General features: G+C 39.1%; 1 pseudogene; it reads right to left on the reverse strand.

Annotated features, from left to right (window-relative positions):
* Nucleotides 1–439: 439 nt before the first annotated feature.
* LOC149218047 (xyloglucan endotransglucosylase/hydrolase protein 9 pseudogene) lies at nucleotides 440–973 on the reverse strand (annotated as a pseudogene).
* Nucleotides 974–12,022: the final 11,049 nt, after the last annotated feature.

A 12,022-nucleotide genomic window follows, 5' to 3' on the forward strand; every position in this document is an offset into this window, starting at 1 on the left:
AAATTGCCATATTGGGAACGGTAATATTGAATTTTATTATGCTATAAAATTTCTATTAGCTGCTGCGTTTTGAATTTTTTCTATAACTTCATTGATGTTCATGGTCCCGAGTTCTCTTTTATCTTTGCCACTACCTTTCGACGATATTGAACCTGAGTGCCTGTTACAGGTTACAATACAGGCTTGCACTGGAGAAAGCCACAAAGAAACGTCACCAGCATAACGCTCTATCAATATGCCAAAGAACCTTTCAAGAGATCCTAGGATGGCCCTGTGAATCATGATGGGCCGTTTTTTTCTCTGAATTTGAATCAATATAGAATAGATCAAATCGCTGAGGCAAATTGAAATCAACCTGAACTGTAGGCAAACTAGGAAATACAAACCCACTGGTACTATACACTCTTTAGATTTTGACAAAATTAATGTACTGCTTGCTTTAGAGAACTAAACTGCTGCATTCTGGTGGAGGAACGGGATATCTGTTTTTGTCTCCGCAGTAGTCATAGATCATGTAATTTTTGCGCACCCACTTGGAGATGTGTCTATTTGATCTGACTTGGCACGCCCCCTCAACGCGGAAGTTTGTATAAGAAGCAGCAAAGGGAGCGTTGCTCCAATTGGTATTCACTTGCCCTCCTTGAGTAGCCCAATCATCCGCATTCCACAAGTTGGAGAAAACTCCCATGGCTTGGCTGTTCAGGAACGGCACCCACATTGCTTGATTGTTCTTGTATACTCTGATGGGAGTGGCGTCCACATAGAATATGATGTGATGCGGGTTCCACTCAATGGAATATGTGTGAAAGTCCGCAGTGGGGTCGAACCACAAATAAATGCGTTGCTCTCTCTTCCCAATTCCATGGGCGTATATGTTCGTCTGCACGATGTAAGGCTTCCCAGACACATTCTCCAGAAATTCAAAATCCATTTCATCATGCTTTGCCCCTGCATTCGAAGAGAGCTGCAACATATATATTCCATATCCAATGTCAATCAACCATAAAATGCACCACTTCCTTCATCAACAGAATAGTCCCACCCCTTGTCTTCAAGAGCATCTTTTAAAGCACGGGTTGCTTTCTCCCGAATAACATCACTGTCCACTGCCTTTTCAGGTTTTTTCGATAGGTTTATTTCATAATTTTTAAAATCAAACTGAGACAATATTGCTTCTGTCGGATCTAAAACACTTCTTATTTCTTCCTTGATCTGGCTGGGCAAACAGAAGACATGTGCATTATCCTGGATGAAACCCCTTACACGGAAAAGACCATGTAACCTTCCTGACATCTCATTTCTATATACAGTACCCAATTCCGAAACTTTAAAGGGTAAGTCCCTATAGGAGCGCAGGCTATGCTTGTACACATATCTCTCCAAAATATCAAAGCTGTCAGCTTTGTCTTCATCCTTGGTCATTAAAATCCCAGGTTCAATAGCTAGCTCGGTTTCATGGTTCTTCATAAGACTACGATTCTTTCCTGTTAACCCCATTAATGAGAGTCTTCCTGATTTCCTCTGTTTCGTCCCAGCATCACTTTTTCTTGATATATCATTTCTTAGGCTCGTTTGGGAAGTATGCTGACTAGAAGCATCAGAATTAATCTTCTCAACTTTTGTGTCTGCTATAGATTCAAGATGCAGTGGTGATAGAGTTCCCTCAGAATGGCATGCACTCATTTGAGTTGTAGACTGTGCAGCTGAATGGGGATACTTTACAGCCTGCAGAACCTCTGTGGCACGGCCATGTCTTTCTGAACCCCACTTTCTGTATACTTGCTCACCTCAACTTGCATTCCTATGTATTTAATAACTTTGCCTCTGATTGATGCTTTGAATTGTGCTTGTGCAGGAATAGGAGTTTGAAGTTGCTGCTGATTTTTGAAAAGCTGGAACATAAATTACATAATTTAAAACAATACATTATGATTTCTTCTTCAAAACAGGGTTTTGAAGAAGAATCTATCTCTGACATGAGACGGAGTCTAACAGGTCCAATGATGGAGATGTTGCCAGGAAATATTGTATCGAGGAGTAGGAGTAGACCTTTTCGTATCAATCCAAGATGTTCTAGTTATACAAAGTGTAGAGCAGAATGTCTGATGAGAAGAAGATCTATCAACGCTCTCATTTCAAGTGAATGTTGTCAAAAAGATTGCTTGAAACATATGGATTTCAAATTTGCATTGGAGAAAAGGAAGAGATATTTGTCAATGAGAAAAAGCATGCAAAATCCATTTTTAGTTGGGTGCATGCAATCTATATTGTCAGGTTATGATTATCATATTGGGTCTTTATTTATCTTTAGAAAGGATTTCAAAATGTTTCATTCGATGGGTAATTTTCGTCTCTCAAAAATCCAAAAAAAATGGAAAAGGATCCCACATATTATTCAGAAGTACGTCATAAACGACAGTTTGGGTCATTATCAAATACTGCAATGTCATGGATGAAAGATTTTTTTTCAAAGCATGGAGAGTGTATGCCAAATAGAGAGACAATACATATTCCAGATAATTTTTCAAGACGAGAAATGTACAACTTGTACAAAGAATATGCATAAGGTTCTAAGGGACATGGTTAGTTTATTACATATCAATATTTTGTGAAGGTATGGAAGAAATAATTCAACAATGTCCATATTCCTAAGAAGACAAGGATGGGGATTTACAATACATGTGCTTCTCTTAAATAAAAAAGGGATAAATGTAAGGGACAGAAAGAGGTAAGCATTCATAACTTTAATTTTTAAAATTGTATAGTCATTAACTATGAAACTGTATTTCTTAATGATTCTTTTATGTTATGTAGATTCCATTGTCAAAGAACTTCAAGACCATCGCAAACAACAAACAAGTGAAAGAAAAAGTTGTACAAGCATCGAAAAAAGTGTTATGATAATATGAAAAAATATTTGGGTTTGATAATTGGTGGTATGGACCAGAAGAAAACACTTCTACCACATTTTGTTCGCACACCCAAAAATTTACAGGAGGAAAATTTTATTCGGTATCACTTGGTCGGTTGTATGGTCTTCAATGGGAAAATGTTGCCAAGGGTGTACTTCATAGCTCCAAATATTCATAATGATATAAATATGACAATAACCATAATTCATGATGTGCTTTCTCATTGGTCTGGTAATCTTCCTGAAGTTTTGTATCTACAATTGGACAACACTTGCTGTGAAAACAAAAATCAGATTGTTTTTGGAAATCTAAACATGCTTGTTGAATTGAGAATTTTTCAGAAGGTAAAGGTTGGTTTCCTTCTTGTTGGGCACACTCATGACCATATTGATCAGATGTTTAGTCGTTTTTCAATCACATTGAGGAGGAAGGAAGTTGGGAGCTTTCTGTCATTAATTGAATGTATTAAGAAATCATACATGTCAGAGCCTACTTTTGATGTGTTGGAAGAAACTGTTGACATACGAAGGTTTATTCTGGGAACGCATAGTGAGGAGAAATGCATAGAACAACTTAATGACATTAGCTTCCAACATCAATTTCGTATCAAAAAACTTGATGGGAAAACACTAATATGGGGCAAGAAGTATTCAACTACTGCAGAATGGGCACTGTCATCAGGTTTGGAATTTTTGAAGTTTATTTTAGATCATCCAATATTTGTATCAAAAATATTGTTATTACAATCAGTTGGTGAAGTTCATAATGCACACAGACAGAATAAAGATATAAATTATTCTAATTGCCTGGAAGAAATTAAAAAATGTATTAGATATACATATGAGTAATTTGACATTGCTGATACAGTTTGGTGGGAGTCATTTTTTAATAATTAAAGCGATATCATTTCAAGAACAATAAATGAAGATATATCTTTGAAAAATCCATTTATTTGGACACAAAATGTGTCGAATGAACATGAGAAAAGAAACATTGTTGAACAACAACAATCTCAAGGTATTATTAATTCTTCACAGGCAGAGGAAAGAGAGATGTATATTGGTTCAAGAAGATCTCGTGCACAACGTGAAGCCATGGAAGACCTTTACAGGGGTTCAGTACAGGATATTAAGGAGGGTTGCATGATTGCAATGCTAGCAGATGGAGATCCCAATGGCTATCCATTCTGGGTTGCTAAGGTTATAAAGGTATTTACAGAAAATGAAGATGTTACAGGCGTTAAAGTACATTGGTATGCCACAAATACACACCCATTCAATGGTGTGTATAAGCCAAAGATGGTAGTTGATAAAAAATTGGCGGAAAGAGAAAAAGAAAGGGTACAAATATAAATCGTCGCCGCACAGACCTCTTAAAATTGGAGGATGTTGACATACTTGTTTATGACTTCAATTTAACTAAGAGAGGAACTCTTCGCTTCAAGGCGATAAAGATTATGAAAAGGTTGTTACCAGAAAGAATAGTGTTGAGATGGGAGTTTGCTGAAACCAGTCGTAGATCCAGAAGAATTTTGAAACCTGAAATGGTGGGCATGCATGTGGACTCAGATGGGGCACTAGTTGATGAAAGAGAAGAATATGGAACATCTTCATCTGCATCCAATCATTCATCTGAAGATGTGAATTCTGATGGTGTGCAATAAAATATGAGTGATTTTGAATAATTGTATAAGATAGTTTATATAACTGATGTTTGCATCATATCTTGAAATAAGTTTATTTTTTTTTAATTTTAATTTTTATTTTTCCATATAGTGTTAAATCAGAAGTTATGAGTCATTTTTATGTTGTTGGATTATATGTATTATGATGATTTTTATTGTTTAGAATATCTACAATGCAACAATAAATTAGAGATATAATGTATTTTCATTCAATGTACAAATAATGACATTTGACTAATTCATGTAATTTGTTTATAATGTTATGGTTTTTTAATTTTATGGTCGAAAATTTTCCTTTTTTTTTTTTTAATGTTATGGTTGAAAACAATTAGAATTTTAGCAATCTCTAGTGTGATTTTATTATATGTTTAACATGGATGAAAACTAATAGAATTTTAATGTGTTTCAGATCCCATTATTTTATCTTTATCGACATTACTAAAACATGTTGAATTTATACATAGGAAAAAAAAATGTTATTCTACCAAAAACATTAATGTGTTTTTTCGTAAAAAACAATTGTTTTTTTGCACATAAAATTTCGGTTTTACTAGCATTTTTTTCAAATGTTTAAAATTGACCCTAAAAAAAAAAACCACCATTCTAGTATCAATGCTTTTCGTTTTCGGGGTGTTTTTTGCACAATTTTTCCACGAAAAATTCATTTTCACTGCCATTTTTAAAACATGTTCAAAATTAAGCCTAAAAAAAACATCGTTCCAGTATACACACTTTTCGTTTTTAGCACTGTTTTGGATGTTTTTTATGTGGTTTTTTGGCCAGAGTTCTTGTTTTGCGTTTATAGTTTCTGTTTCAAAATTTACATTGTTAGAACATATCAAGAAGAAAAAGTTAATAGTGTTGATTGATTTGGGCAGTACCCATAATTTTATTCATTATAAGATAGCCAAGGAATCGAATTGCTTCATATATCCAACACTGGAGCATCAAGTGATGGTTGCAAGCGGAGGAACCATAAATTGCTCTGGAAAGTGCCATTATATCAAGCTATCCATGGGAGAATATGTATTGAATAATCAAATTCTTTCCATTCCAATGGGTGGTGCTGATGTTGTACTAAGATTCCAATAGCTACAATCCTTGGGTACAATAGCTTTTAATTTTCAATAACTTTTCATGAAGTTTTGTTCGAAAGAAAAGGAAATTGAATTAAGGGGTATCACAAGGAAACAAGGAAATATAATAAGCCCTAACGGAATGACAAAGCTTCGAAAGAAAGAACAACGAGGCGTAATTGCGCAATTATGTTCGCTAGAGGTTTCCACATCAAAATCATCTATTTCTCAAGATCTCTAAAAAGTCTTGGACAATCATTCCAAGGTATTTGAGACTCCCAAAGGCTTCCCACCTATTCGTGATAATGATCATGCTATTCATTTGATTCCAGGAAGTGTTCCTCCAAACATCAGGCCTTACAGATATCCCTATGCCCAAAAGAGTGAAATTGAACGCATGGTTGCAGAAATGCTAAACGCTAATATAATTCAACCTATTCAAAGTTCTTTCTCTGCTCCAGTAGTATTGGTGCACAAGAAGGATGGATCATGGCGCATGTGTCTGGATTATAGGGAGCTCAACAAGCTCACTGTCAAAGATAAATTTGCCATTCCTGTCATTGATGAATTATTGGATGAATTGCATGGATCAATTTACTTCACCAAGTTGGATCATCATTCAGGATATCATCAAATCAGAATGAAGACTGAAGATATTCCGAAAATGACATTTAGAACTCATGAGGGTCATTATGAATTTTTGGTCAGGCCTTTTGGCCTTACCAATGCACCTTCTACATTTCAAGGTTTGATGAATTCCATTTTCAAACCCTTCCTTAGAAAATTTGTGTTAGTATTTTTTGATGATATACTAATCTACAACAAGTCTTTGAAGGATCATGTTCAACATGTTGACAGGGTGCTCAAACTATTGGAGGAGAAACAATCATATGCAAAAATCTCCAAATGTTTCTGTGAAGTACAAGAGGTGGAATATCTGGGTCATATTGTATCTCATGAAGGTGTTAAAGTAGACCCTAGAAAAATTAAAGCCATTAAGGAATGGAAAATCCCCACATCCATAAAGAATCTGTGAGGATTTCTCGAGTTGATAGGGTATTATCGCAAGTTTGTTAAGAATTTTGGGAGAATAGCAGCACCTCTAAAAACATTATTGAAGAAAGATGCATTTTCATGGACTTCAGAAGCAACAAAGGTCTTTGAACATCTTAAAGACGCAATGTGCCAAACACTGGTCTTAGCTACGCCAAACTTCACGAAAACCTTTATTGTGGAATGTGATGCCTCAAGAAATGGAATTGGTGTTGTTTTAATGGAAGAAGAAAGACCCATTGCTTTCGTAAGTTGTCTCATCAAAGGAAAGTATTTACACAAAGTTATTTATGAGAAGGAAATGTTAGAAATACTACATGCATTTAAGAAATGACAACCCTACCTAATGGGAAGCCACTTCAAGGTAAAAACAGATCATGATAGTCTTAAATACTTTTTAGAACAAATATTATCTTCAAAAGAGTAGCAAAAATGGGTCACAAAGATGTTGGGTTATGACTTTGAAATCATCTACAAAAAAGGTAAGAAAAATGTTGTGGTAGATGCACTCTCAAGAAAGGATGAGGATGTGGAAGCATTGTTTTACGTCATTTCTATTATCCAACCAGATTGGATAAACAAAGCAAGAGATGAATGGAAGAATGACGAAGAAGTGTGGGCACTCATTCAAAAGTTACAACAAGATCTCAGTACATCTGATACATTTACTGGAAAACTGATTTGTTATGGTACAAAGATCGCTTATACCTATTGTTGGAGAGGTAAATCCCCTCTGCGGACAGAGGCGATCCCACTAGCCCAAAATGGGTCTAGCAACAATCAATTAACGCTACCATGCAAGTTCCTAGTTGCAAATTGAAAGTGGATTATGAGAACCAACTTGGAGTCCAATGCTAGTGTCGTAGACGAGTTGATACTCTCGTTCCCTTGCTCTGGCAGGTCACGATCCTCACGATCTCCGCGAATGGATACCTGCACATGCAAAGAACGAAGCGAATACAAGCATAAAATCCACTAAATACAACTATATATCGGTCAGAAAAGACATAGATCAAACATTATCATAATGAACAATAAGATCGGAACCATAACGATAGTCGTTTATTAATGAATAATCAACAGAGAAAAATACAACCAAAGTTCTGACATTGAATCTCTCCTCTGGCTGGGCGAGCAGCTACATATGTCTTGCAATAGACCTTTCTCTCTCTTTGATTATGAATACACAGCTCAAACTTCTGGCAGCATAACCTCCCTATGCTCCAAGACTCTTACTATCACTCAAGACAAGCGTTATCACTACTAGCACTATCACCACTACTCAAAAACTAGCTTGTCAAATGCATGAGGACAGACTTTTATAGATGGAGAAGGGGAGGAAGATACAATGCATCAAGACACCCATTATGGATTGGCATTATCTCCAAAAAGCCGCTGTGGATAGATGTAAGGGATAGATGATGAATCTCGACATCTAGAAGATTAGCTTTATCCTCAAAAGACTTCATGACTTGAAGGGAAAAAACATCCGGGCGCGCGTTTGTTAAAAATATTTTCCAAACTCGGTTGGCGCGGGTGTTACTCTAAGACAGAGTGCCAATGGGCGTGCCTTCTTTTGAGGATCTCCCTCATTGGCACGAGTAGTACACTGTGGACCTGTGCTAATGGAAAAAGGGCACTTTTTAGGGATATTTTGCAGGAGGTGTCTTCAGGGCACATGAAGTCCATACTTAGGGGAACATAATGCAAGTGTTTTTAAGTTATGTCACTGCTCACAGGTCCCGGAATGAGTCCTCCAAAGTACGGGAAAGGGGTAACAGGGACGGTGACCAATGGTGACAAATTACTGTGTAACAGATGCCCCCTAAAGCATGAGGCCCGAGAGAGAGAGAGGGGTGAAATGCTTTACAAGAACACGTGTAGCTGCCGCCGAGAATCTGCATCGAGAGATACAACTGACAGCTCAAGTACATGATATATGTGGTATGGTCGCAGCCATCCATAAGAGAGTACATAATAATCTAGATCCATAGTATGGGCGCAGCCATCTGGTTAGGATCAATGAATAGACTCAGGTATGGTCGCAGCCATCCAGTGAATGAGTCATGTAACAAGAATCACGCCTGGATTACAACAGACAAAATCCAGGGTCTTGCGCTCCATCTCGACCCGAACAAAAGTACAAGTTCAAGCATGCGAATATATGAGCTGAAGTCGAACATGCATGAACATCGTCTGATTACCAGTCAATAATTAAAACTGTTAACAGACGCGAGAGGTACCACCAATAATGACAATGGCCCTCAAGGTAGTATAGGTACAATCTACGGCTTGCGAATTAGTGATCTGGCGTCGAACACCCGTAGAATCATTCGATCAGAGGCCAATGATGAAAACCTCACGTCGAACACGAAGAACTTGCCATTGAGGCATGCAGGCTCCAAGACACTGGAAGGGAGTCTCTAGGTCAGCTTCCTGGATAATGAGCTGAAGTCGACAGGAAGTGACCTTGATCGAAGGTGGGCCATGATGTCTCCCACATCATCGACACGAGATAGAGAGATAATGTTGTGAATCAGGATTATGTGAGCTATCAGAGGGAGGTTGTTTTTCTGCAGAGGTCAACTTCTCTTGAACATATCGGTGGCACGATAGTGGAATTGGCAGTTTTTGACATCAATGGATCAGAGGTCATGGTGACGAGGCAATGAGAAGATGAGAGGTCAAACAGGATTATCCAAATCCACGGAGGCAAGTGAAAAATGAGATGAGATATCCCCACCCAGACACGAAAGCAGACAAGTGCCATGTTCAAGAGCGACATACTGCCGACACGACAATAATTATGGTTCCGTTTTCCCCCGCCATTTCTGGCGAGTACCCCAATTATTTTTAACAAGCTTGATGGGGATAGCATATGCTTGTTGTGCGTCATTTCGACAGAATCCGATGTCATCAGGTTTTAACGAGTCTGACAAAGGAAGAACTCGGCGTCTTTTCATGTTTAGAGAGTTTGAAAAGACAGCAGAAAAGGAAACTCCAAGGGTGTCCTTTTTCGTAAAGTTGTGTCTCTCGAGCCCGAAAAAGTATAAAACAATGCTCGAAAGAACCGCCCGACCATTATGATCGAGGAGTACTTTTCATAAATAGTGATTTCGACCTGAAAAAAGTAAAAAAGCGATCAAAACCACGTCGTTTCGTAACCATTAACGAGTCTGAAACGACAAAAACCCGGTAATCTTTTTTATGTTTTAACGGTCAACAAAAAGAACTTAAAACGACCGCCTCTTATTAACGTTTAACGAGTCAAGAGGAGTAACTCAGCAATCTTTTCGTCTTTAAACGGTCAGAAAAGAGCTGAAAGTAGATCTCCATTTTATTCTTTTTAACGAGTCAAAAGGGAAAAAATACTCGGCAATCTTTTCATATTTTACGAGTCAGAAAAGAGCTTAAAGGGGACTCGTCCTAGAGGAACGAGTGGTATAACGGGTAGCAACTGGTTCCGGTAATGGCGAAACTGCTCAAAACATATGATGGTCGAGAGGCTGGCTAATAAAACCACTCATCGCTGCGGTTCCTCAGGAAAAGATAAACAACCAAGTGAGAGCATATGATCAGCCAAAGAGATGGTGGCGATGGAATGAAACAACCAAGGCTCATCTAGCAGAACTTAGCGGATAAACGGCAATGGGTATGGGTTCATTTTTACACAAGCTTGAACCATGGAGAACTCTGCTTGGATTCGGTTTCATTTTTACACAAGCTTGAAACGAAAAACTATGCTTGTTATAAGTTCGCGTGCCCCCAGCATGATAACGCAAATCGAGGTACATGCCCCCCAAGCTTCATTGCATTCAACGAGGTGGATGGAATGAAGGTTCACTCTCGAGATCTGTGAAAGACTCGACTTGTATTTTACGAGATCTTAATCAAAAGACTCGATTTGGAAAGGGAGTTGTTTCATTTTTTAAGGAGCTTGACATAGGACAATGAACTATGCTCCGACCAAACCTAGTTTCATTTTTTAAGGAGCTTGACATAGGAAAGGAACTATGCTCCAACCGAACTTCATCATAATGAATAGGAAGTCGGGGCTTCCAAGAGTGCCACTCCCGGTGGAAGGACAACATCTCGGAAGTCAGGACCCAATGCCCCCAAGACACTATGCAGGACGGCGGCATCACTGGATACAGGCACAGGATAAGTGGCCACGTAGTTGATCTGTGGTGGGGCAGATGCAACTGGTGGATGAAAACCAGGAGGGGATGACAACTGCGCAGGAGGCACCCGGGGACGAACGAACGATAATTGATCGATAGTCACAATTCTTCCATCGTGTGGAAAGCAAACCACACGGAAAAGTGAAGAGACAAGGGCCCCCATGGCATAAACATAGTCACGGCCAAGGAGAAGACTGAAATCTAAAGCACCTGGGGTAACCGATACGTCTATATAGACGGTTTTGCCTCCCAAAGTAATAGGGAACTTTGGAAGAATCCCTAATGGTTGACTAGTTCCTCCGTCAAAAGCCGTCAGATTTGATGCGACTGGCACAAGCTGTGGGGAACCCAAAGCTTGCCAAGTAGTGGCAGGCATAAGACTAACAGATGCACCCTCATCCAAAACAGTGCCAGGTATCGCTTTATTATAGGCGTGTACCGTGACCCAGAAAGGCACATGGGATGGGAGGCGGGAGGTAGTCAAACGACTCCAGTCGAAGGAAACGACTGAACTACTTGGTGGGGGAATCGTATGATTGCCCCCCTGCTCTAAAGGAACCGAAGCAGGACTCTCGGGAATAGCTGGGATAGGAGAGTCATTTCCGGATTCAGGAGAATCTGAGGAGACGAGAAGAACATGGGAATTATGCTCTTCCGAAACAGAGTGGTCGACAGGTGGTGAACTCAAGTCGACACTCTTTCCGACCAATGGTTGGTCTGGAACAGGCTTGGCAGAGCCAGGTTCAGGAAGAGGAGGCTGGACAAGAGAGGAATCTTGGTCGATCTCTTTGTCAGCAGGGCAACGATCTGCGGCTGCAGAGAGACGTTGATAACCAACGGGAAGTTGGGGTGAGGGAGCTGTAAGACTTTCCAAGACAACAGAGGCTTTATCCATGAGCGGACAAAGGTGAAGGGGATGATTGCCTTCACAAAGTCTACAGGGGATTCGAATCTTCCCTTTTCCCTTAACATTTCCAGCTGATAGTGTAGCATCGCCGTGAGCTTCAGAGGACGATGAGGGGCGGGCCGGATCGCGAGACCATACTTCTAAGACCTTGGGAATGCCAGGACAATCACGAAGAAGATGGTCCTCCTTGCACAACCTACAAGGAAATT

The sequence above is a fragment of the Pinus tabuliformis genome, chromosome Q, assembly GCF_031772625.1.
Source record: "Pinus tabuliformis cultivar Carrire ecotype Pingquan chromosome Q, CPIR1, whole genome shotgun sequence".
Classification (NCBI taxonomy): domain Eukaryota; kingdom Viridiplantae; phylum Streptophyta; class Pinopsida; order Pinales; family Pinaceae; genus Pinus; species Pinus tabuliformis.